This window comes from Pogoniulus pusillus, chromosome 6, assembly GCF_015220805.1.
Source record: "Pogoniulus pusillus isolate bPogPus1 chromosome 6, bPogPus1.pri, whole genome shotgun sequence".
NCBI lineage: Eukaryota > Metazoa > Chordata > Aves > Piciformes > Lybiidae > Pogoniulus > Pogoniulus pusillus.
Genome location: NC_087269.1, coordinates 25812972 through 25837828, shown reverse-complemented (window position 1 = coordinate 25837828; position 24857 = coordinate 25812972). Strand labels below are relative to the sequence as shown.

General features: G+C 47.7%; 1 protein-coding gene across 9 annotated transcripts in view; it reads left to right on the top strand.

The window, feature by feature from the left end:
- Window positions 1-24857, top strand: part of PCDH15 (protocadherin related 15) — a 1224756-nt gene that overhangs the window by 682159 nt on the left and 517740 nt on the right. The window lies entirely within an intron of this gene.

Genomic DNA, 24857 nt, shown 5'->3' with positions numbered 1-24857 from the left:
AGCTCCTCAGTTCAAGAGAGATGTTGAGGTGCTAGAATGTGTCCAGAGAAGGGCAGCAAGGCTGGGGAGGGGTCTGGAGCACAGCCCTGTGAGGAGAGGCTGAGGGAGCTGGGGATGTGCAGCCTGCAGAAGAGGAGGCTCAGGGCAGAGCTCATTGCTGTCTACAACTACCTGAAGGGAGGCTGTAGCCAGGTGAGGTTGGTCTCTTCTGCCAGGCACCCAGCAACAGAAGAAGGGGACACAATCTCTGGTTGTGCCAGGGGAGGTCCTAGGCTGGATGTTAGGAGGAAGTTGTTGGCAGAGAGAGTGATTGGTATTGGAATGGGCTGCCCAGGGAGGTGGTGGAGTTGCTGTCCCTGGAAGTGTTCAAAAACCGTCTGGATGAGTCAGTGCCATGGTCTGGTTTATTGGGCAGGGCTGGGTCTCTGGCTGATTCTATGAAAGAGGGTGCAGTGAGGTGGGGTTGGTCTTTCTCCCCTAGCATCAGGTGACAGAATGAGAGGATATGGCCTGAAATTTTGTTGGGGGAGGTTTAGGTTAGAGAGGAGGAAAATTTTCTTTGCTGCAAGAGTGGTCAGGGATTGGACCAGGCTGCCCCGAGAGGTGGTGGAGTGGCCAGCCCTGGGAAAGTGCAGGTTCAAGAAAGGTGTAACGTGTCATTTGGGGATGTGGTTTAATGGCCATGATGGTGTTAGGTTGGAGGTTGAACTTTGCAATCCTTGATGTCTTTTCCAACCCGAACAACTGACGCTGCAGAAGTTCTCTCTGACCATGCTTGATTTTTCTTTGAGCTTTTTACTTGGCTCTTTTTACTTGCGTAGCTGTGCATGAAGTGCTGCCAGGATTACCAGGGAGATGGATGGATTTGGCTGCTTGTTCTGCAGGCTTTTTTGCCTCCAGACGTTGAATGTATATTAAACGTCACCAACCATGGCCAGGAAGAGTGGTGTGATCCCTTCCTGGGAAAGGAGCCGGTCACACTGTTACAAATATGATTACCACCAGTCTTTATGATGAAAATAAGCAAAGCCACATTTGCTGACTATCCAATCTCCCCTGCCAGTCCTTTCTGAACCATCAGCTTTTGGAAAGAGCAACAGAAACTGTGCAAAGATCTAACTTTCACAGCTAATAATCTTCAACTGTGACAGTTGTCATCTCTATCCCCCTTGTCTTTAGAAGATACATTGAGTGGGGCATCTAAATCGTTGAGTCTTCCCCTGCTCTCACAATGAGTCATGGCCAGAATTCACATCAAAAGAATTAGAGACAGGGTGAATCATTTTGTGAATCAGTTTTGGAGGGAGTAATAATACTTTAGACAACTTCCTGGCCTTTGGCCAGTAGGTTGCTCCTTAGGGAGCTGTAAGAGCAGCTGTACCATGTAATTGGACTTCTTGGGTGTGAGGTGTTTGAAGGTGTATGGAATTTGTTCACACACTGCTGTACCACTGCAGAGAAAACCTCTTATGTTTTCACTGTCTGCTGAGCAGTGATACTCGTTGTAGACTTTTTTGGTTGGTTAAATTGGGCAGCTTAACATTCAAGAGCTGCTCAAAGGGAATCTGTGTGTCCAGCCTCTGCCTCTCCCCATGCTGGGCACAGGTTAAGACTTTATAAGCACTTCTGTGGCTGTCCACTGAAATTTTATTTGCTGCCTATCAAATTAAGAGTGCATTCCTGCCTTCCAGGGTGAAAACTTGGCTTTTTACACAGAGTGGTAGGGGTTGGAAGGAGCCTCTGGAGATAGTCCAATCCCCCTGCCAGGGCAGGTTCACCAAAAGGAGGACACACAACAACACACCCAGGAAGGTTTTGAATGTCTGCAGACACATCACCTCCCTGGGCAGGTCGTTTCCAGTGCACTGCACCTTTGATGTCTGCACCCAAAGAGTGGGCTGTCAATGGGCTCCATGGCCAAGTGGAGTCCAGTGACAGAGTTTCTCAAGGATCAGTCCTGGGACCAATATTGTTCAACATCATGTGTGGCACTGTGATAGAGGCATAGGAGTACAAGCCTGAGAAACTGTACCTATGCCTCTGCTACCCACACCGAGCTGTGCGGTGTAGCAGCCAGGCTGGAGGGCAGGGATCCATCCAGAGGGAACTGGACAGGCTGCAGAGGTGGGCACAAGCCAACCTCCTGAGGTTCAACAAGACCAAGGGCAAGGTCCTGCATGTGGGTGGAGGCAATGCAAAGCACAAATGCAGACTGGGCAGTGCCTGGCTGGAGAGCAGCCCTGAAGAGAGGGACCTGGGGGTGCTGCTGGACAAGAAGCTCAACAGGAGCCAGCAGTGTGCACTTGCAGCCCAGAAAGCCAAGCAGAAGTCCTGGGCTGCATCAGGAGCAGTGTGGCCATCAGGCCAGGGAGGTGATTGCCCCTCTGCTGCACTCTGCTGAGACCCCACCTGGAGTCCTGCATCCAGTTCTGGAGTCCCTGGGACAAGAGGGATGTGGAGATGCTGATGTGTCCAGAGCAGGGCCAGGAGGATGCTGAGAGTGGGCTGGAGCACTCTGCTGTGAGGACAGAACTGAAAGAGTTGGGGCTGTTGAGTCTGGAGTAGAGGAGGCTGCGAGGTGACCTTCCTTATGACCTTCCAATACTTTAAGGGGGCCTTCAAAAAAGCTGGGAAGGGACTTTTGAGGCTGTCAGAAAGCAAGAGGTCTGGAGGGAATGGAGCAAAGCTGGAGGTGGGGAGAGTCAGTCTGGACGTGAGGAGGAGGAAGTTGTTCATGATGAGAGTGGTGAGAGCTGGAATGGGTTGCCCAGGGAGGTGGTTGAGGCCCATTGCTGGAGGTTGTTTTCAGGCCAGGCTGGCTGAGGCTGTGTGCAGGCCTGCTCCAGGGACAGGGTGCCCCTGAGCATGGCATGGGGTTGGAACTAGCTGATCCTTGTGGTCCCTTCCAACTCTTACTTATTCTATGATTCTGTCACCCGTAATGAAGTTTCTCCTCATATTTTGATAGAACTTCTTTCAGTGTGCTCTCCGTGAGCTGGAAAGGAGCCAGGAAGGTAATGGACCGCTAAAACAGGTTGCCTGGGAAGGTAGCTGAGGACTCATCCCTGAAGATATTCCAAGTGAGGCTCAACAAGGCTCTGGGCAACCTGAGGTAGTTGAGGATACCCTTGCTTACTGCAGAGGGATTGGACTATGTGACCCCTGGAGGTCCTTTCCAACACAAACCATTCTATGAGGTAAGATAAGTTTCATTAAGGCTTGATTCTGCAGTCGTGGTGTGGGTGTAAATAGGAAGGGAGAAAAAGGACAAAATTAATGTACTTAGAAAGGTGGAGTGCTGACTACAGCTGATTGAAGATCATTGTATGTGCAAGATAATCTTGATCTGGACATGATTGATTAAAACTAAACTTGTATAAGGAGGAGATAGTTATTTAATTACTGCTGGCTGTTGATACAGTGATTATGATCAGTTGCTGTTCAGTATAAGGAAGAAATTATTCACAGTGAGGGTGGTGAGTCACTGAAAGAGGTTGCCCAAGGAGGTTTTGGCTGCCCTGGAGGTTTTCAAGGCCAGGGTAGATGATGCCTTGATCAACCTGGTCTCTAAGAAGATGTCCCTATGTACGATAGGGAGTTAGTTCTGGTGTTATTACTTGAGCCTGAAATTCACTTTTTGAATTCTTATTGATTGGAAACTGTAGACATTGGTTTTTTAAATCAGAATGTGGAACACTGCTCTGAATTGTTTATTGTTCCTCTGGATCTTTTCCATACCTGTGGCCTGCAGAATCCTATGTCTTCGTTTATTCTCAGTTTGTTGAAGAAGCTGATGCTGGTGTTGCAAGATTGCAGCATGTGGTGTCAGAGCAGCTGACAGCTCAGAGAATCACTGAATGGTAGGGGTTAGAAGGCACCTTCTGAGATCATCCAGTCCAACCCCTGCACCAAAGCAGGATCACCTGGGGAATATCCCACAGGAACGCATCCAGAGAGGGGTCTTGAAAGTCTCCAGAGAAGGAGATTCTACAGCCTCTCTGGCAGCCTGCTCCAAGGCTCCAGCACTCTCACAGCAAAAGAAGTTTGAAAATCGTGTTGACATGAGTTCCACTTTGTATCCATTGCCCTCAAAGCAAAGAAGAGTTTGCCTCCTGTTTAGGCAGCTATTCCTAGTCCCAGTTTGTACATGGTGTCCCTTGTCCTGTCACTGGGGACTGCTAAAAAAATGACTGACCCCTTCTTTTTAACACCCACTCTTAAGGCATTCTATGACCAATGTCTATAAATCAAACAGGTAGGAAGATAGCTCCAAGCTCATCCAGTCCAAACTATCACTCATCCCTGTCCAAGCAACCAGACCATGGCACTAAGTGCCTTATCTAGGCTTGGCTTGAACACCTTCAGGGACTTCACCACCTCCCTGGGCAGCCCATTCCAATGCTAATCACGCTCTCTGCCACTACTTCCTCCTAACATCCATTAGACCTCCCCTGGCACAACTTGAGACTGTGTCCCCTTGTTCTGTTGCTGCTTGCCTGCAGGAAGAAGACCAACCCCACTTGGCTACAGCCTCCTTTCAGTTGGTAGTGCTTTATTACTTATTTTGGAGCTCATTCTTGACTCATTAACGACTTTTGCTAAACTACTGGGTCTAAAGCTTTGTGTCAGTGTCACTTTACAATGGACTTTAGGAGTCATGGGACCCAGTGTGCAGTGATTCAGTTCGTAGGCAGGAGGAGCCTGTCCCTTGTGCTTCATGGAATTTCTTAGACTGGGAAAGTCCTTCAAGCTCCTCGAGTCCAATCATCAGTTTCAACACTGACAAGTCTTTGACTAACCCAAGGCCCCTCAGCACAACATCTCATCACGATGAATCACTACGGCTCTGAAAGGACCACCAGGGCATCCCAGAATGGTTCTTGTTTCAGAACTCCTAACTGGCTAAATAATTACTCTATTCAGTAAAGTTTATTTCTCCCCAGGCTGTGACTTTTAGCGTATGTGTTTGGCAAGCTGGGTCTCCAAATTGTCCCGGATTAGGGTGGGATCCCTCCCCCAGTAGAATAAACTCACTCCAACATTGGTTATTTTTGGGAAGTCAGGGAAAAGATGAAATTGTATTTCTTAGAGCTTAATGTAACACTATAAGGAGAAATAAACTGTTAGAGAAAATATAGGACTTTAAATGAGATGAGGAACAGGGTCAAGGTGCAGCACAGCAGCAGGGCAAGACAGCAGCGGGCCAGCTGAAGTGCAGAAGCAGCAAGGGAAGGTCCAAGTCCAAGCTGTCTTCCAGACATAAGCTCTGATGCTCCAATGAAATATTAACTTATCCATTGGGGCCACTCTATGGCCTATCCCTAGAATGTTCCCCTCTCCCCTCAGAGCTTCTACTTCTCAGTTTCTCTGTTCTGAATACTTTTATGTCTGAGCTAGAAATCTAACTCGAACAGCCACACTTTATCATCTGTGCTTAAAATCAGCTGAGGAGCCAAATTAAGGCATACTTCCTTAAATGCTGGAAAATCCCTGAAGCCTGGGGATTTCCAGTAGAGAGTTCTGAATAGAAATGGATGAGTTTTTTCTCTGGTTCTGCTCTAGCTTTCAGCAATTTTTTCAGTTGCTTCCACTCCAGGTAGGAAATGAGGTGTATCCTACTATGGGTGAAAAAGAGCAGCACAACTGGAGAAAATCATTCTGAGAAGCATTTGAGGGTCAATTTATTTCAGCTACTCAAGGATTTGGAATGTCATGGGCATTTTTTTTTCTTTTTCCAAAGCAGGAATTGTGAAGTTTTGCTGGCTTTTGTTGTCCCTAGGGAATAGATTTTGTACAGTAAAATAGGGGCAGGAATTTATGGGAGACCTGATTTATGCAGGGGACTTCAGACTGTCAGGGAGAAGGTGTTAAGGGAGGGGTTTGAATGTGGGTGAGGAGTGAATTGTAAGGAGGCTGATTTAAAACTTATTAAATAATTTGTTAATTATCTAAAGGCAATTTCCCCAAACTTATTTACAATTAACACAGTGTGATGGTTTGGGTGTTACCTCCCCCCCTTTGGAAAATCACCCAGACTAGGGTGAGTGGCTCTGGAAATTGAATGAAGCTTTATACTTACAGCTTAGCACAACACACAAGCAGATATTTACAGTATATACACAGCTATATACAGAAATATACACAGCCCTTCCAAAAACCTGAGCCCCCAGGAGGAGCTTCCAACCACCTTTCCACCTTCTCCCACCCCTCTCTACGTTGCCTTGTGCCCAAGGAAGAATGGAGGGTTGGCCAGGGGGGTTAGGAAGCAAGTGGATTAATCAGGTTGGGTTAGAGAGAGAAATGCAGCTCACAGCCTGGAAAGAGAGCAACTCCCTTATCTATGTTTGGATTCTTGCTCTTATACGTATCAGCAAGCCTATGAGTGCAGTAGACATCACCATTGTTTCCCTTTCACAGCCTGTAATCTAATTCTTCTCACCAAAACATTCTAGCTAGCTTCAAACTGGCACACAGACACAGACTGTATTGTGCAATTGGTAAAATGGGTTTTTGCAGACTGTACCTATCCAGTCAGATTAAATTGAAATGATTTAGGAAAGGGTTTTTTAGAAAGTATTTCTAACTGGAGAGTCTTGCAGCACAAATTACCGCTTAAAGGTTAAGCACCAACTTTCATAGAATCAGTCAGGGCTGGAAGGGACCACAAGGATCAGCCAGTTCCAACCCCCCTGCCATGAGCAGGGACACCCTACCCTAGAGCAGGCTGCACACAGCCTCAGCCAGCCTGGCCTTAAACACCTCCAGCCATGGGGCCTCAAACACCTCCCTGGGCAGCCCATTCCAGCCTCTCACCACACTCATGCTCAACAACTTCCTCCTCATCTCCAGGCAGAACCTACCCATCTCCAGCTTTGCTCCATTCCTCTTAGTCCTGTCACCCCCTGACAGCCTAAAAAGTCCCTCTCCCTGGCTTTTTCATAGGCCCACTTTCAGATCCTGAAGGCCACAAGAAGGTCACTTTGCAGCCTCCTCTTCTGCAGACTGCACAGCCCCAATTCTTTCAGTCTGTCCTCATAGAAGAGCTGCTCCAGCCCTCTGATTATACTTAAGTTTCACAAGCTTGAATAAATAAAGTTAGTTTACTCACTGGTTAGGAGACTCAATATTTGCAATCAAAAAGCATAAACAGGGAAAAATATAGTCCCAGCCAGGTGCTGGTCTTCCATGTGGTGGTGGTGCAATGAGGCTTGTTTAGTCCAGATAGAGCACGCTGTCTGGAAAGGCCCATGGCCACTAAGCAAGTCCTCTGTGGCTCTGAAGAAGACATGGGAGTGGTCAGCCAGCTGGGCAAAGCAGGATCCAGGTTTGCAGGCTGGAGCAGCCCGATCGGGTGCGGTGTATGGCAATGAATTGACCATTGGGGCTGGAGCGTGTGCAGCTTCAGTTTTTCCAGAGACACACATATAGTTGATAGAACCAATGACAAATTGTAGGATGCCCGTCCCTCTTCCCCTTCTTTCCTAAAAGAAATTAGATGGAGAGAGAGGAAAGGTAAAGCAGACCCAAATCAATAACCTCTCTGTGATTGGAAGTTAAAAGAGGAAAAGTTTAACAATAAGTAAATTGGTATATGAGGCAGGGAAGTTACAAAGGTATTGGAATGGGAAAACAAGGTACAATGTAAAATAGACCAACCAGATTTGAAGGCAGTGGGTTTTGTCTGCCTCCTGGTGATGATGGCCAGGTGGGAAGACAAAGAGCAGCAAGAAAACAGGAATAGTGGTTCTGGCAGGCAGAGAGAGAGAGACAAACAGGAAGTCCCCCTGCTTTGTGGTAAACCACAATCACCTGGTTGTGCTAAGACCCACCCCTGGGGAAGGATCAAGGCCATCTAGGATCAGGTTCAAGATCACTCTCCCCAGGAAGGTTAACCCTGTACAGGAGGCTGGCAGGTCCCAGTGTCACAACTTGTTGCTGGGCTGTTGCTATGGTTGTTACCTATACCCAGCTCAGCTGAGCTCAAGTGGCAGCTGTTATCCCAGCCTCAGGGCAAGCTGTTTTTCAGTCCCTCACTCAGTCAGGCAGGGTCAGGCTGCTGTCATAGGTAAGTCCCCAGTTAGAATCATACAATGGTCCAGGTTGAAAGGACCTCAAGGTCATCCAGCTCCACCTCCCAGCATAGGCAGAGGGACACCTCCCACTAGAGCAGTTTGCTCAAAGGCTTTCATCCACCTGGACTTCCAGGAGGAAGCAGCCACAACCTCCCTGTGTGTCACCACCCTCACTGGAAAGAACTTCCTGCTAACATCCTGTCTAAATCTCCCCTCTGCCAGTTCAAACCCATTACTTCTCCCCTGTCATTACAAGACCTTGTAATAGTCCCCTCTCCAGCCTTCCTATAGGCCCCCTTCGATACTGGAAGGGCCACTATAAGGTCTCCTTGAATCTTTCTCTTCTTCTAGACTGAAGAGGCCCCAACTCTCTCACCTGTCCTCAGAGCAGAGCTGCTGCAGCGCTCTGAGCATCTTCATGGCCCTCCTCTGACTCCAACAGTTTCCACATACAAAGTGTGGTGGGCACACAAAGGCACATAAGGCAAACAGGTAGTGAACAAAACAACAGCATCAGCAGCAAACAAACAAGTTTGGTAGGTTATAAAAACATTTTGGTGAGGTCTTTGGCCAATAGCAACAGACAAAACCAGCCCTAGAACCAATCCTGATTGCATCTCCCAAAAGGGTGATGCACAGGCTTAGCATCCCTGATCTGTGTTTATCACAAAGCAAGCTTGCAAACAAGGCCAAATGTGGAGTCTGTGACAGACTGAGAGGTGCCAAAGCTTTGTCTGCTTTCCTGGTTCTTCCACCTGGGAAGAAGCAGTGGGAAGGGATGCCAAGGTGGGTACTCAGCAGGTTTTAGTGCATGTGATGGATCTGTGTTCTAGGTATAATTTTGGGTCTTCCACCACGGAAGGAAGGGCTTACAGGAATTTTCATTCTGTTTCTTGCTCATGGTTCCAGGTGAAATCATAAACTGTTTCAGTTGGAAAAGGCCTTCCAGATCATTGAGTCCAATCATTCCCTAACTTTGATAAGTCTGGTACTAACCACATCCCTCAGCATCACAGCTCTGTCCTTCTAAACACACCAAGGGATGGGGATTCAGCTGCCACTTGGGGAAGCGGTTGCAGAGTTTAAGAACTTTTCCAGTGAAGAATTTTCTTCTAATGTCCAACCTAAAACTCTCCTGCTGCAATTTGAGGCCACTTTCTCCTCTCCTATTGCTAATTACTACAGAAGAGAGATTTGATTCCCACCTCATGCCAGCCTCCTTTCAATGAGTTGTAGAGAGCAATGAGGTCTTCCCTCAGGCTCAACTTTGCCAGACTAAACAGACCCAGCCCCCTCAGCTGCTCCTCACCAGCCCTGCACTCTAGACCCTGCAGCAGCTTTGTTGCCTTCCTTGGACTTGGTCCCCACCTCAGTGATCTTGCCCTGGGAGGTATAGGCTGGATGTTAGAGGAAGTCTTACCCGAGAGAGTGATTGCCATTGGAATGGGGCTTGCCCAGGGAGGTGGTGGAGTCACCATCCCTAGAGGTGCTCAGACAAGACTGGCTGAGGCATTTAGGTGCCATGGTCTGGTTGATTGGATAGGGCTGGGTGCGAGGGTTGGGGCTGAATGAGCTTGGAAGTCTCTTCCAACCTGTTGATTCTATGATTCTTGGAGTGAGGGGCCCAAAACTGAACTCAATATTTGAGATGCAGAGCACAGGGGCATAATTGTGTCAGTGTCTACCTAGATCTCCATCTCAGGGTTCTGTATCACTGGACTACAAGTGACAGAAGTTCTTGCATGAAAAAGAAGACTAGCCAAAGTCAGGACAGCACAATACTGTTAGAATATTCTTCAGTGGATACAGGATCACAAATCTACCCAAGGGCTGAAACCCCTTTGCTGTAAGAACAGGCTGAGAGAATTGGGGTTGTTCAATCTGGAAAATAGAGGGCTCCAGAGAGATCTTACTGTAGCTTTTGACTTAGGGAAAATGAGACTTCGCAACATGCAGAGTGTTATCAGGAATGATATGTTTAATCAGCACTGGGTGACAAGGGAGGTCCTCCACCAAAGCCCTTGCACACCTTCACCTTGTTCATGTAAAACATTTATCTACAAAATCATACATCTTCATACAGGGGCAGGGTTAGCACAACTAGTTCTGGGGAACAGGTGGAGTTATTACAATCAGTTTCCAGAACTCATTTCCATACTGCCCTCACCCTCTTTGCACATGCTCATTGCCCGCCTGGTGGGTCCACATTTTGGGGTCTTGGGAGGAAGGCTGACCTCTTCCTCAGTCCTGATCTCTACCTTTTGCTCACCTGGCATCAGTTGTGGGGCCCCATTCTTGACTGAGACTCAAGTTCTCATCTTTGATACAGTATCTTCTTCTCCATGAGAGTGTTTCAAGACCCTCTCCAGCTTAATCCCCCTTCTTTGTGTTTGTCTATTGATGATACTTTATTATCAGTGCTCACACAGTCAGTGGTTTAACTGGGTTCCTACACTCTGTGTTCTCTAGTCCTTCTCCCCATATCACTTTTCAGTAGTTAAAGGTGTCTGTCAAAAGATGGGGACAATGTTTTCAGTAGGGTCTGTTGTGACAGGACAAGAGGAGATGAGGAAGTGATTCTCTTGGGAAGCAAAGAAATTTATTTAGACTGGTGAGGGGGAAAAAAAGTAGGATTAGAATCAACATTTCATAATGCATTTCATAAAGCAAATCCAAACTCCTGCTAACAGGGGACATATGGCACATAATTGAATGGAAATTGGTCAGAGCTGCTGAAATACCACAGCAACAGTGGAATTATTTTCTGACAGAATAGTTAGCTAGTGGGAACACTCCCTGCCTTTGTATACCAATTACTGCTTAATTACTGTCAGGCTGCTCTTCCCAAAGTGCCACCAGAAGGTAATTCACCACCCTGGGAAACCAAACATCTGTTACGTCAATAATGAGAGACAGAAGTGTTTGTCAGAACCTTGGGCTTAATTCAATAGATAACAGCCAGGAAGAGTCTGATTGATACTGTTAGTTACTAAATTAATTGTCTAGCATAATCTAATAATATTTAATAACAGAAAGATTATTTAATTCTTATGGAGGAAAGATTCCTCCCCTTGATTACAGAGCTCTGGAAGGGTGATGTATTACAGCATTAGTAGCTGCTTCAGTACCTATTTGCTGCTGGGCAAAAAGGCAGGGGTAGAAATCTGCTTGCTTTAAGAATATAGGGCTTCCACTTGTTCTTTGTGTGATCATTTTGCTGGCTAAGACCAGGCAGGCTGGCTGGGCCCAAAGAGTAGTTGGGAATGGAATTAGACCTGATTGGCAGCCAGGCACCATTGGTGTTCCCCAGGGCTCAGTACTGGGGCCAGTTCTCTGGAACATCTCTATTGATGATCTGGAGAAGGGGATTGAGGCACCATCAGTAAGTTTGCAAATAACACTAAGCTGAATTGGAGTGTTGATCTGCCTGAGGGTAGGAGGGCTCTGCAGAGAAATCTGGCCAGGCTGGATTGATGGGCTCAGGCCAATCAGATGGGGTTCAGCATGGCAAAGTGCTGGGTCCTGCACATGGGGCATAACTCCACAAATGCCACAGGCTTGGGGCATAGTGGCTGGAAAGCTGCCCAGTGAGAATGGTCTGGGAATACTGATCAGCAGCTGATTGAGGATGAGCCAGCAGTGTGCACAGGTGGCCAAGGCTGACAGCATCATGGCCTGGATCAGCAGTAGTGTGACCAGCAGGGCAATGGCAGTGATTGTCTCCCTGTACCCTGCACTGGTGAGGCCACATCTAACCACTGGGTTAGATTGGATTAGGCAAAATGTCTTTGACCACTCTTGCAGCATTGGAACAGGCTGCCCAGGGAGGTTGTGGAGTCACCATCCCTGGAGGTGTTTGAGAAACCTGTGGAAATGACATATCAGGATATGGTTTAATGAGCATGTGAGGTTGTTGAATTGACAGCTGGACTTGATGAACTTTAGAGGTCTTTTCCAACCTTAATGACTTTATAATGCATTGTAGTTATGCTCTCCTTTGCATTTCCATTTCCGTGAAAGACCTCTCATCTATCTGAAAGCTACAGAGCTGTCTGTGCTACTGGAAGATTAGAAGAAACAGAGGAGTGATTTCTCGGGGAAAGGTTAGAGGGGTGAGTTAATGGGACAGATGGAAGGTTGCAAGCAAGAGCAACGAGCTGCTGCTTACACAGGGCTGGGGCAGAAGCACACAAGGATGTAATAACCTACTCCTGTCCTGAATTAAGGTCACCTCTGTATGACCACAGAGAAGCTACAGCAAGCAACAACTGCCAGTGTTTTTTTGCAGAGCTGGGTAAGATTGAGATGGGAGGCAGTGTTTCTGTCCTGCCTGCCCTTTGACACATCAGTGCAGCAGCAGAAGACTGCAGAGCTGAGAGAGCTAACTATGCATGTTGCATGAATGCTAGCTAGGGGAGGTTGAGTCCCTGTTCCTGGAAGTGGTCAAGAAATGTATGAACATGGTATTTTGGACATGGTTTAGTGAGGATGGTGGTCTTAGGTTGAAAGTTGGACTGGATGATCTCGGAGGTCTTTTCCAGACCAAAATAATGCTATGATTCCTTAACCGACAGCAAAACACCTGCTGGCAGTTGTGTCTTGGCTTGCAGTGATAATGATGTAGTGACAGCTTCTCTTTTCCTGAATGGGCTTCATAATTTTTTTTTTTTTCATTTTCTCCACTTAAAACCAAGAGGTAGGGAAACATTTTTTTCATTTTCCCTTGGAACCAGTCCCACATTTTTTCTCCCATTTGTTAAGATTCCACGAAATCCAGGCAAAATTCATCAGAGATCTAATTTCAGAGATAGAAATACTTTCTCTGTGAAAAATAAGCAGGCTAGGGTCCTCAGCCTGGAAGAGGAAATGACAGAACAAGAATGTTGGTGGGCATCTATAATCATAACTCAGGGTGTGGACAGATTCTTCCAAGGAAACCAGAGAGACTTCATCATAGATCAACCAGGTTGGAAGAGACCTCCAAGATCATCCAGTCCAACCTAGAACCCAGCCCTGGCCAATCAACCAGACCATGGCACTAAGTGCCCCAGCCAGGCTTGGCTTCAACACCTCCTGGCACGGTGACTCCACCACCTCCTGGTCAGCCCATTCCATGCCAAGTCACTCTCTCTGACAACAACTTCCTCCTAACATCCAGCCTAAGAACCTCCCCTGGGCACAGCTTGAGACTGTGTCCCCCTTGTTCCTTTGCTGGTTGCCTGGCAGAAGAGCCCAACCCCACCTGGCTACAGCCTCCCTTCAGGGAGTTGCAGACTGCAATGAGGTCTGCCCTGAACCTCCTCTTCTGCAGGCTGCACACCCCCAGCTCCCTCAGCCTCTCCTCACAGGGCTGTGCTCCAAGACCCTCCCCAGCCTTGCTGCCCTTCTCTCAACACCTTCCAGCACCTCAACATCTCTCTTGAATTGAGGAGCCCACAACTGGACACAGCACTCAAGGGGTGGCCTGAGCAGTGCTGAGCACAGGGGCGGAAGAACCTCCCTTGTCCTGCTGGCCACACTGCTGCTGAGCCAGCCCAGGATGCTATTTGCTCTGCTGCCCACCTGGGCACACTGCTGCCTCATCTTCAGCTCCTCTCTACCAGCACTCCCAGGTCCTTCTCTGCCTGGCTGCTCTCAGCCACTCTGTCCCCAGCCTGTAGTGCTGCTTGGGGTTGTAGTAGCCAGAATGTAGAACTCTGCACTTGCCCTTGTTCAATCTCATCCCTTTGGCCTCAGCTCACCCATCCAGCCTGGCCAGGTCCCTCTGCAGGGCTCTTCTACCCTCCAACAGCTCCACAGCTGCTCCTAGCTTGGTGTCATCTGCCAGACTTACTGATGCTGGACTCAGTGCCCTAGTCCTGATCATCAGTAAAGATATTGAAGATGACTGTGCCCAGCACTGATCCCTGGGGCACACCACTAGTGCCATCTGCCAGCTAGATGTGGCACCATTCACCACCACTCTCTAGCCTGGCTCTTCAGCCAGTTCTTGACCCATATCTGAGTGAATCTGTCCAAGCCATGATGTGCCAACAATGCCAGGAGCTTGTTGTGGCAGACTGTGTCAAAGGCTTTGCTGAAGTCCAGGCAGACTCCATCCATATCAAAGTAGTTGCTGCAAATTTTCCTGTAGTATGTTTTTACTTTTAATTCCTGATGGTCTTCCCATTGATTATTTTCTTTAGAGATAAAACAACTATGCCTGATCATCCATAGCTTTGTCTAGACTGACAACCTTTTGTTTTCATAAGGTGAACCCAAAATTTAATAGGGGCTTGAATTCTTCCAAGGTGATTTCTGATGTGTAACTATCAAGGTCTGTCTGGATGTGTTCCTCTGTGAGGAATCTGGTGCTAGATTGTGTGGTCCTGCTCTGGCAGGGGGGTTGGTCTCGATCTCCTTGGGTCCCATCCAACCTTTACTGTCCTCTGAGCCTGTCATCCTTTCAGATAGTTGCAGAGATGAACACTGGTGAACTTTAATCTGATAATGAGAGCTCAAAACGTTGGAATTTACTCTCCCACGTTTTCAACACAGATAGGCAGTGAACTACAACATGCTCCTGATTGTATGTTCCAAGTATTTCTGTTCTGCCACAGCTTTTCTAGTTCCTCTAGTGAGAAAATACTTGGAAAACAGTGAGGAAATCGACAGGATCTGTTGTAGAGGCAGCAGGTACAAATGGATACCTTTCATCCTTCTGTTTTTCCATAGCAACACATTGGGAACACAAAGAAGAGTTTTGTTCTTAAAGATACTTTCCCCCGAACTCCTGAATTAAGTGTCAAGACCTTTTCTCATTGCCACTGACACATAATCAGTTTTATCCACACAGGTCACAGTTCTCAAAGGAGCAGGTGGAGAATTGAAATGTGGTGCTGAATTGGACAAACAGACTGATTTTATTGTTTCTAAGGGAAAGTGCCACATTGCTTCTGCAGGTCACAGGTAATCAGTGCATCAGTTCTATGCCTCATCTAGACATGTCAGGTCCCTGCGGAGAGTGCTTGCCCTGCAGCAAGGCATAGAGCCATAGTCGAGCCAGACCATCCTCATCAGTTTGTGTTCCTCCTCTGGCTGTCAGCCTGAAGGATCTCGAGCTTCCCACATTGTTGAGAAGGTTGCTGTAGGCCCATTGCTTTCCAGGTGAAATTTTTCATGTTGCAAATCTTTGCCTAAGGAAGTTGATTTGCAGAGCCTGTTGGTTTTATACATTTAAAAACCATGTTGTAGCACTAACAGAAAGCTAACATGTAAGTGAAATCGATTGTTTACTGGAGCTAAAAGACTTTGATCTTTCCCTTCAGCTTTATCCAAACTCTCCTCCAAAAACCATAGGACCATAGAACCATTTCACTTGGGGAGAGATCTCAATTTGAGAGAGATGTTGAGATACTGGAAGGTGTGCAGAGAAGGGCAAAGAAGCTGGTGAGGGGCCTGGAGCACAGCCCTGTGAGGAGAGGCTGAGGGAGCTGGGGGTGTGCAGCCTGCAGAAGAGGAGGTTCAGGGCAGACCTCATTGCTGTCTGCAGCTATCTGAAGAGAGGCTGTAGCCAGGTGGGGTTGGGCTCTTCTGCCAGGCAAGCAGCAACTGAACCAGGGGACACAGCCTCAAGTTGTTCTAAAGGAGGACTAGGCTGGATGTTAGAAGGAAGTTGTTGTTGGAGAGAGTGATTGGCATTGGAATGGGCTGCCCAGGGAGGTGGTGGAGTTGCCGTGCCTGGAGGTGTTGAAGCAAAGTGTGGATGAGGCACTTAGTGCCATGGTCTGGTTGACTGAATTGTTACTCAACAATGCTGAGCACAGGGGCAGAAGAACCTCCCTTGTCCTGCTGGCCCACACTGCTTCTGGAGGCAGCCCAGGATGCCATTGGCTCTGCTGCCCACCTGGGCACACTGCTGGCCTCCTCTTCAGCTCCTCTCTACCAGCACCCCAGCTCGCTCTCTGCCTGGCTGCTCTCAGCCCCTCTGTCCCCTAGCCTGTATCACTTCATGGGGTTATCATGTTTTTTGGTGCTGTTCAAACTCGTGTGTGTTTCAGTGTCTCTGCTTGTTAACACCTTTCAAGGTGTTACCATTCCCTATTACAGACTGAAGCAGACATTGCATTTCCAGCAATGCAAACCATTTCCACTGCTAAAAATGCTGCGCAAGAAGTTTTGGCCCTGAAGTCATATCAGACGGTTTACTTCTGGTGTTTCTTGGTGTTGTCCTGGACAATTGGTTTCTTTGTGTTTAATTCTGAAACTTAAAGCCATGAATGTTCTTGATTTTTTTTTTTCATGTATATGCACTAGAAATATGAAAGTATAGCTAGTGTCTTTTGGGACCATTGAACTGGGAAAAGAAAGCAGGACAAGGAAAGATGGTAACAAGGGTTTCATTTTAAGACAGGAACAATGAATTTTCTTTGTCAAACACTGGGTAATCCTACCTTTCTTCCCATGTCTGATCTTAGGAAGCCTTTGCCCTTTGTGTTTGTAATCCCTGAACCATTTTTTAGTAGAATCACACTCAAAGAGGATTTATGGTATTAAGTAAGTGTGCTTTTTGGTGGTGTCTTTTTGAGCAGAAGCAGGGAAAGGGCACTTTACCATCATGGTTTCCCCATTTCTCTTGCTTGAGAGTTATTAACTTGCTCACAGAATCATGGAATTGTCTGGGTTGGAAGAGACCTCAAACATCATCCAGTTCCAACCCCCTGCTATGGGCTGGGACATGTTCCACTAGAGTAGGTTGATCAGAGCCACGTCTAGCTTGTCCTTAAAAGGCATCCAGGGATGGGGCTTCTACCTCCTCTCTGGGCTACCTGCTCCAGTGTCTCGCTGTCATGGAGGGGTATTCTGCTGCCTACGCTGATTGTGGTGGAGGAGAGAAATTACTTGGTGCAAGATAATATTCTATAAAAATACATATTTGTTAACTTCACTATTCTGAACTCTCACCACCCCCAACCACTGCATTTTAATATTAATATGGATCTACACTGTTATGAAGACATAAGATTACTACCAAACCATAACTTATTAATAACTAGCAAATATTCCAACTATTAAACAGAGAGAGGAGTTTCCCCACTGCAAATACTGCTTGAGGTCTATGTGCTGCTTGCCCAACAGGTGGGATGAAGCTCTTTCTACTCTATGGCAGGAGGCAACAGAAATTACTGAGGCATTAAAGCATTTACTCACAAATTCTGATTAATTATCAATCACCCTCCGGGGCTACGTCACAGCCTATGCAGGTGTCCAAACCTCAGAGGACTCTTTGCCCATGGACTTTGAGGCTGGACTCCTCCTGGCTTCAGGGGAAAGGAGATTCTTCCTGGCTTCTGGGGAAAGGGCAGTCTCTGATCTTGTTCTCCTGGTGAAGGATGCAATCTCTGCCCTTGTCTCCTGGCTTCTCCTGGGTGCTCTGTCCAGGGATTCTTAGGCAAGACCTCAGGTGCAGAAGGAGTACGATGTAACGCTGGCCATGCAGGCCGATCGTGTGCAGACAATCCAGAGTCTGCTTCCTGGTAACTCGGTGTCAGTGACACTTACCAGGCAATGATAAGGCAACAGGTGTGCAATAGGGTGCATGGCTGCTCAGGACTCTGAGCTCCATAGGTAAAGGCAGGCTTAAACATAGTAAGGAGCAAGCGAGTGAGCAATGCAGGGGAGCCTGAGCACTGTGTTTACCTGTGTAACCCCATTTATTAAATGTGGGCTGAGACTAATGGCCCCTTGGCCACTAGAATGATGTCACGGAGGGAGTTAGTCTGGGTTCGGGGGAATGAAATACGAGGCTGAATTCCAAAGAGTTTAAAAGATTTAATATTGTAAACACCAGAAATCCCCTTCCCCAAACTTATTTGTAACTACCCCACGCAAGTTCTTTGTATGCGGTTTGCGAGATTATTATTACAGAAAGTTTAAGTAGAATAAGTTGAGAAGTTATTAAAGATTTGAAAAGATTTAAGAAGAGAGTCTCTGGCGTGAAAGAGTTCCACTGGAACTCTTTGAGAGATTATTCTGGCTTTAGATCGAGCTTTCTCAGTTACTCACTGTCAGAATTCAGTTCTGAAGGTCCTAAATATCGTGGATTGGGGAGCCTGAGTCTCCCCGGGTCCGAGCTAAGCCGGGTGCTGGCCTCAGGCTGCACCAGGGGAGATTTAGGCTTGAGGTGAGAAGAAAGTTCTTCACTGAGAGAGTCATTGGACACTGAATGGGCTGCCCGGAGGAGGTGGTGGAGTCGCCATCCCTGGGGCGCTTCATGGCAGGGTTGGACGTGGCACTTGGTGCCATGGTCTAGCCTTGAGCTCTGTGGTAAAGGGTTGGACTTGATGATCTGTGAGATCTCTTCCAACCCTGATGATACTGTGTGATACTGTGTGTGATACAACCTAAAGCCTGGGCAGGCCAGACTTTATGGCACCAGGTCTGTTGTGCCACTTTGTGCTCGTTATGTGTTTACCTCTGGTGCAGGCATAAAAACATATCCAGGCAGGGCAAGGCATATGTAAGTCTATTTTCAGGGCTACAGGCCCTCCACCACACTCACCACCCTTATAGTGAAGAACTTCTTCCTAACATTTGATCTAAATCTACCCTTCTCTAGCTTAGATCCATCCCCCCTGTGCCCTATCACTACCTGACACCCTAAAAAGCTCCTCCCCAGATTGCTTGTAGCCCCCTTCAGATACTAGAACTTCTTCTTGGAGCCTTCTCTTCTCCAGATTGAACAACCCAACTCTCTTGGCCTGGTCCCCATTGCAGAGGAGCTCTAGCCTTTGACTGTCTTCGTGCCCCTCCTCTGGACACATAACAGCATCTTTCTTGTAATAGAGATTCCAGAACTGGACACAGTACTCCAGGTGAGGTCTCACAAGAGCAGTGTGGAAGGAGAGAATCTCCTCTCTCAACCTGCTGGCCACACTTCTCTTGATACAGCCCAGGATCTGGTTGGCTTTCTGGGCCACAAGTGTACACTGGTGGCTCATATTTGGATCTATACTGTGTTGGAGAAGATTCTGTTTGCTTGGTTCTGTACCTGATGACACGTGAGCTAGGAGAGGATTGTGTAAGTGTTGACTTAGTAAACTCTGTGATCTTAGAATCATGGAATCAACCAGGTTGGAAGAGACCTCCAAGCTCATCCAGTCCAACCTATCCCCCAGCCCTATCCAGTCAACTAGACCATGGCACTAAGTGACTGTTGCGGAGTGGCTTTTCCCCTTTCCCCCCAAAGTCCGGGCAGGAGAGGAATTTAGGGGTACAGGACTCCAGGACATCGCCTCATCCAGTCTTTTCTTGAACATCTCCAAGGATGGTGACTCCATCTCCCTTGGCAGCCCATTCCAATGGCAAATCACTCTCTCTGGTAAGAACTTCGTCCTAACATCTTAAAGGCCGGTGACCTCAGATGAGAACATTCTCTTGGTTGCTAATGCTGCTGTTGGCCAATTCAGTGTTGCTCTGTGATTCAAAAGGGTAGATGTGACACTGGAGCCAAAAGAGCTCAAGATACAAAATAGGATTTAAGGTGCTGCTTCCAACCACAATGATTCTGTGGTTCTAAGAAGGTATCAGACCTGAGTCTGTAGTCAGTGGGAAGTATACCACTTCGGCAGCGCAGTGAGCTGTCAGGTGTGATTTATTCTTCCCTTCCACATAGACACTGCCTATTACCTGAACTCGAGGAGGATGGAGTGTGGTGCATCTATGTTACGAGATACCTGCTGCTCCAGGAAACATTTCATAGAACCATAGAATCAAGCAGGTTGAAGAAGAGACTTCCAAGATCATCAGTCCAAAACCTACCACATAGCCCTAGCCAATCAACCAGACCATGTCACTAAGTACCTCATCCAGGCTTTTCTTCAACATCTCCAGGGATGACGACTCCCACCACCTCCCTGGGCAGGCCCCATTCCAATAGCAATCACTCTCTGGGAGGAACTTCCTTCTAACATCCAGCCTAGTCCTCCTTTAGAACAACTTGAGGCTGTGTCCCCTGGTTCAGTTGCTGCTTGCCTGGCAGAAGAGACCAACCCCCACCTGGCTACAGCCTCCCTTTAGGGAGGCAGCAATGAGGTCTGCCCTGAGCCTCCTTTTCTCCAGTCTGCACACCCCCAGCTCCCTCAGCCTCTCCACAAAGGGCTGTGCTCCAGGCCCCTCCCCAGCCTTGCTGCCCTTCTCTGGGCACCTTCTTGCACCTCAACATCTCTCTTGAACTGAGGAGCCCAGAACTGGACACAGTACTCAGGGGGTGGCCCTGAGCAGTGCTGAGCACAGGGGCAGAATAATCCTCTCCTTGTCCTGCTGCCCACACTGCTCCTGAGCCAGCCCAGGATGTCATTGGCTCTCTTGGAGAAGGCTCCAGGGAGACCTTGTGATGGCCTTTCAGTGCTTCAAGGGGCTCAGCAGAAAACTGGGGACAGGCTTTTGATTCTCCAGAGTGTGGTGCAAACCCAGGGGATGCACTAGTGCTGGCTTATATATTATTGCTGAGTTATTGTGGCCTTCCAATATATTAAGGGGTCCTACAGGAAAGCTGGGTGAGAGACTTTTTAGGGTGTTGTGTAGTCACAGGACTGGAGGGAATGGATCCAAGCTAGAGGAGGGGTAAATTTAGACTGGATGCTAGGAAGAAATTCTTCACCTGGGCACACAAGAAAACCTCTTAGGAATGTGCATCTAGAGTGTTCCTCACCAGTCTGTGCTGGTGAAGAGTGAGGCTCAGGAGCTTTCAATCAAGCCTCATCTCTGCTGTTTACTGCAGTTTCTTGTGAACTTGGTGTACTCATGGATGGGCAAGACAAAAAATCTGCAGGCAACTATGAGACCATGTTTGGGTTTATACTGAAATGAGGGTTCAAGCATAGAGGAAGCCAAGAATTGTATAAGTAAGCCAACAATTTTGCTTTGGTTTATATAATATGTAATAGATGTATGTATGATAAAGGTAAGAGGCTCTTACCTGTAGAATAAGCTTTGCAGTAGCCAGTTGATGCTAAAAGATGTTTCTTTCCTTACCTCCTATGAAGTAATCATTCCATTTGAAATACTTTTTCAGATATGTCATCATTTTTTGTGTGTTTTACAGTTCAGCTGCTTCTTATAGTTACGTTTGTTAATGGTGAACTGAACTAGAATATAATTTGAAAGTCACAGCAGATTTCACCTTAGATTTCCTTTTAAAGATTATACAAAAACTTTCACATATCATAACAGTGGACTTGGTGTTCCTGCCACAAACCAAAACTGCTCTGTGTTTTGGGGTGCTCACATTGGCATTTTATATATTTTGGACTAAATTCTGTTGGGTAAAATGGAAGCATAAATTAGGTTTTTAATGTCATCCAGTTGCACAAATGAGTGGAATTAGGAGTGTGGTGGTGTTTGTGAAGTGGTTTTGCATAATTGTAGAATGAAGCAGGTTGGAAGACACCTCCAAGCTCATCCAGTCCAACCTAGCACCCAGCCCTATTTAATCAACTAGACCATGGCACTAAGTGCCTTATAAAGGCTTTGATTGAACACCTTCAGGGACAGTTATTCCACCACCTCCCTGGGCAGCCCATTCCAATGCCAATCACTCTCTCTGACAACAACTTCCTCCTAACATCCAGTCTAGGCCTCCTCTGGCACAGCTAGAGATTGTGTGCCCTTGTTCTGTTGCTGCTTGCCTGGCAGCAGAGCCCAACCCCACCTGGCTACAGCCTCCCTTCAGGTAGTTGTAGACAGCAATGAGCTCTGCCCTGAGCCTCCTTTTCTGCAGGCTGCACACCCCCAGCTCCCTCAGCCTCTCCTCACAGGGCTCTGCTCCAGGCCCCTCACCAGCTTCATCGCCCTTCTCTCAACACCTTCCAGCGCCTCAACATCTCTCTTGAATTGAGGAGCCCACAACTGGACACAGCACTCAAGGGGTGGCCTGGGCAGTGCTGAGCACAGGGGCAGAAGAACCTCCCTTGTCCTGCTGGCCATATTGCTCCTCAACCAACCCAGGATGCCATTGGCTCTGCTGCCCACCTGGGCACACTGCTGCCTCCTCTTCAGCTCCTCTCTACCAGCATCCCCATGTCCTTCTCTGCCTGGCTGCTCTCAGCTAGTCTGGCCCCAGCATGTAGTGCTGCTTGGGGTTGTAGTGGCCAAAGTGCAGAACCCTGCACTTGGCCTTCTTAAATGTCATTCAATTGGCCTCTGCTCACCCATGCAGCCTGGCCAGGTCCCTCTGCAGGGCTCTCCTATCCTCTATCAGCTCCACACCTGCTCCTAGCTTGGTGTCATCTGCAAACTCACTGATGCTGGACTCAGTGCCCTGGTCCTGATCGTCAATAAAGATATTGAAGCTGACTGTGCCCAGCACTGATCCCTGGGGCACACTATTAGCGCTAGATGGATGTTGGCACCACTCTCTGGGCCCAGCACCAATCCTAGGGGGCACACCACTAGTGACAGCTGCCAGCTGCATGTGGCACCATTCACCACCACTCTCTGGTCCTGACTTTCCAGCCAGTTCTTGACCCATATCTGAGTGAACCTGTCCAAGCCACAAGCTGCCAGCTGTACCAAGGGCTTGTTGTGGCAAACAGTGTCAAAGGCTGTGCTGAAATCCAGGCAGACTACATCCATAATGAGGAGGGAGTGAGTGAATTCTTGGTAGGAGAGATAGTAACGATCCAGCTCATGGAGACTTTGCTCACAGGAATACTTTAATGAAATGCTCCAGCAGATTAGGAAATCCTTCAGCTGCCTCTTCCAGTACAGTTCTATAGTTTATGTTCTTCGAGGAGGAACCTGACTCCTGTTTCTTGCCTCCTCCCTCCAACTTGACATTTCTGCTGAATCGATTTATTGGGTGGCTGAGCCTGCAAACAATGCCTTGCAAAGTATAAAAGATCCAATCGATGCCAAGAAGACCTTTTGTGTTTATATCTTAAATGGGCTGTCAATTGATCATTTGATTGGGGTGTAGCTTATCCCCTTATCTCCTGCAAATACACTCTGGTGACAGGCACAGCACCCTGAGCTTGTCTGAGCTGCTGCTTCCTTTAGCTTTAGTTGCCTGTTCTCTGGGCGCTATTTTTCCTAGAGAGACTGATGTTACTTGGACCTGTTGGGTTAATACAGTGACAGTTCTCCATGACTTTTAGTGATTGGATTGACATCAAAGGCCTGTCTGTGTTGGTGATCCTCTAGGAGGAAAAGTGGCCAATATCATCTTGGCCTAGATCAGGAATCATGCTACCAGCAGGAGTAAGCAATCGTGCTCCTGTTCTCAGCACTGGTGAAGCTGCACCTTGAATCCTGTTTTCAGTTTTGGGCCCCTTCAAGTAGGTTTGGAGCTGATCCAGAAAAGGGCAACAAAGCTGTTGCAGGATCTGGAGAGCAGAGCTGGTGAGGGGCAGCTGAGTGAGCTGGGGATGTTTAGATGGAGAAAAGGAGGCTGAGGGGAGACCTCATTGCTCTCTACAGCTCCCTGAGTGGAAATTGGAGTGAGATGGAGATTGGCCTCTTCTCCTTAGTATCAGGTGATAGAATGAGAGGAAATGACCCAAAATTGTGCCGGGGAAGTATAGATTAGAGATAAGGAACAATTTCCTTTCTGCAAGAGTGGTCAAAGGTTGCAAGAGGCTGTCCAGGGAGGTGGTGGAGTAACTGTCCCTGGAGGTTTTTAAGAAAGGGGTGGGCATGGCACTTGTGAACGTGGTTTAATGGCCATGGTGATATTAGGCTGACAGTTTGACTCAGTCATCTTTGAGGATTTTTCCAACTGAATCCTACAGTTTTGTGATGATAAACACCCTTTTCCATGAAGTTTGGCTTGAGGGAACAGAATGGAATGGGGAAAATGTATATCTCCTGTGAGGAGAGGCTAAGGGAGCTGGGGGTTTGCAGCCTGCGGAAGAGGAGGCTCAGGGCAGACCTCATTGCTGTCTACAACTCCCTGAAGGGAGGCTGTAGCCAGGTGGGGTTGGACTCTTCTGCCAGGCAAGCATCAACAGAACAAGGGGACAGTCTCAAGTTGTGCCAGAGGAGGTCTAGGCTGGATGTTAGAAGGAAATTGTTGTCAGAGAGAGTGATTGGCATTGGAATGGGCTGCCCAGGGAGGTGGTGGAGTGGCTGTCCCTGGAGGTGTTGAAGCATAGCCTGGATGAGGCACTTAATGCCATGGTCTGGTGGACTGGATAGGGCTGAGTGCTAGGTTGGACTGGATGAGCTTGGAGGTCTCTTCCAACGTGCTTGATTCTATGATTCTCTAAGTTGGAATGTAAGACCAGGATTTGGGGCTTTGGTGAAAACAGTCAGATGGTAAGATGTGATGAGTTCAGCAAATAGCGCTGGGGAAGGTTTGTGCTATATTAAGCAGGCTAACTCTCAGAATTTTTGTACACTGTACATACTCTTCTGGGATGATGCTGGCAGTTCTTAAGAATCCTAGAATCAACCAGGATGGAAGAGACCTCCAAGATCATCCAGTCCAACCTATCACCCAGCCCTCTCCAATTTTGAATTTAAAGTGATCAAAAGCCTGATTTCTCTATACAGAATGCAAAATATCTTTCCCCAAAGTACAGAACCATAGAATGCATTGGGCTGAAAAGGACCCTCTAAGGTCATCTTGTCCAACTCCTTTGCAGTCAGCAGGGACATCTCCAACTATCACACAGTATCACAGCATCACCAAGGTTGGAAAAGACCTCATAGGTCATCAAGTCCAACCCTTTACCACAGAGCTCAAGGCTAGACAATGGCACCAAGTGCTACGTCCAATCCTGCCTTGAACAGCCCCAGGGATGGCTA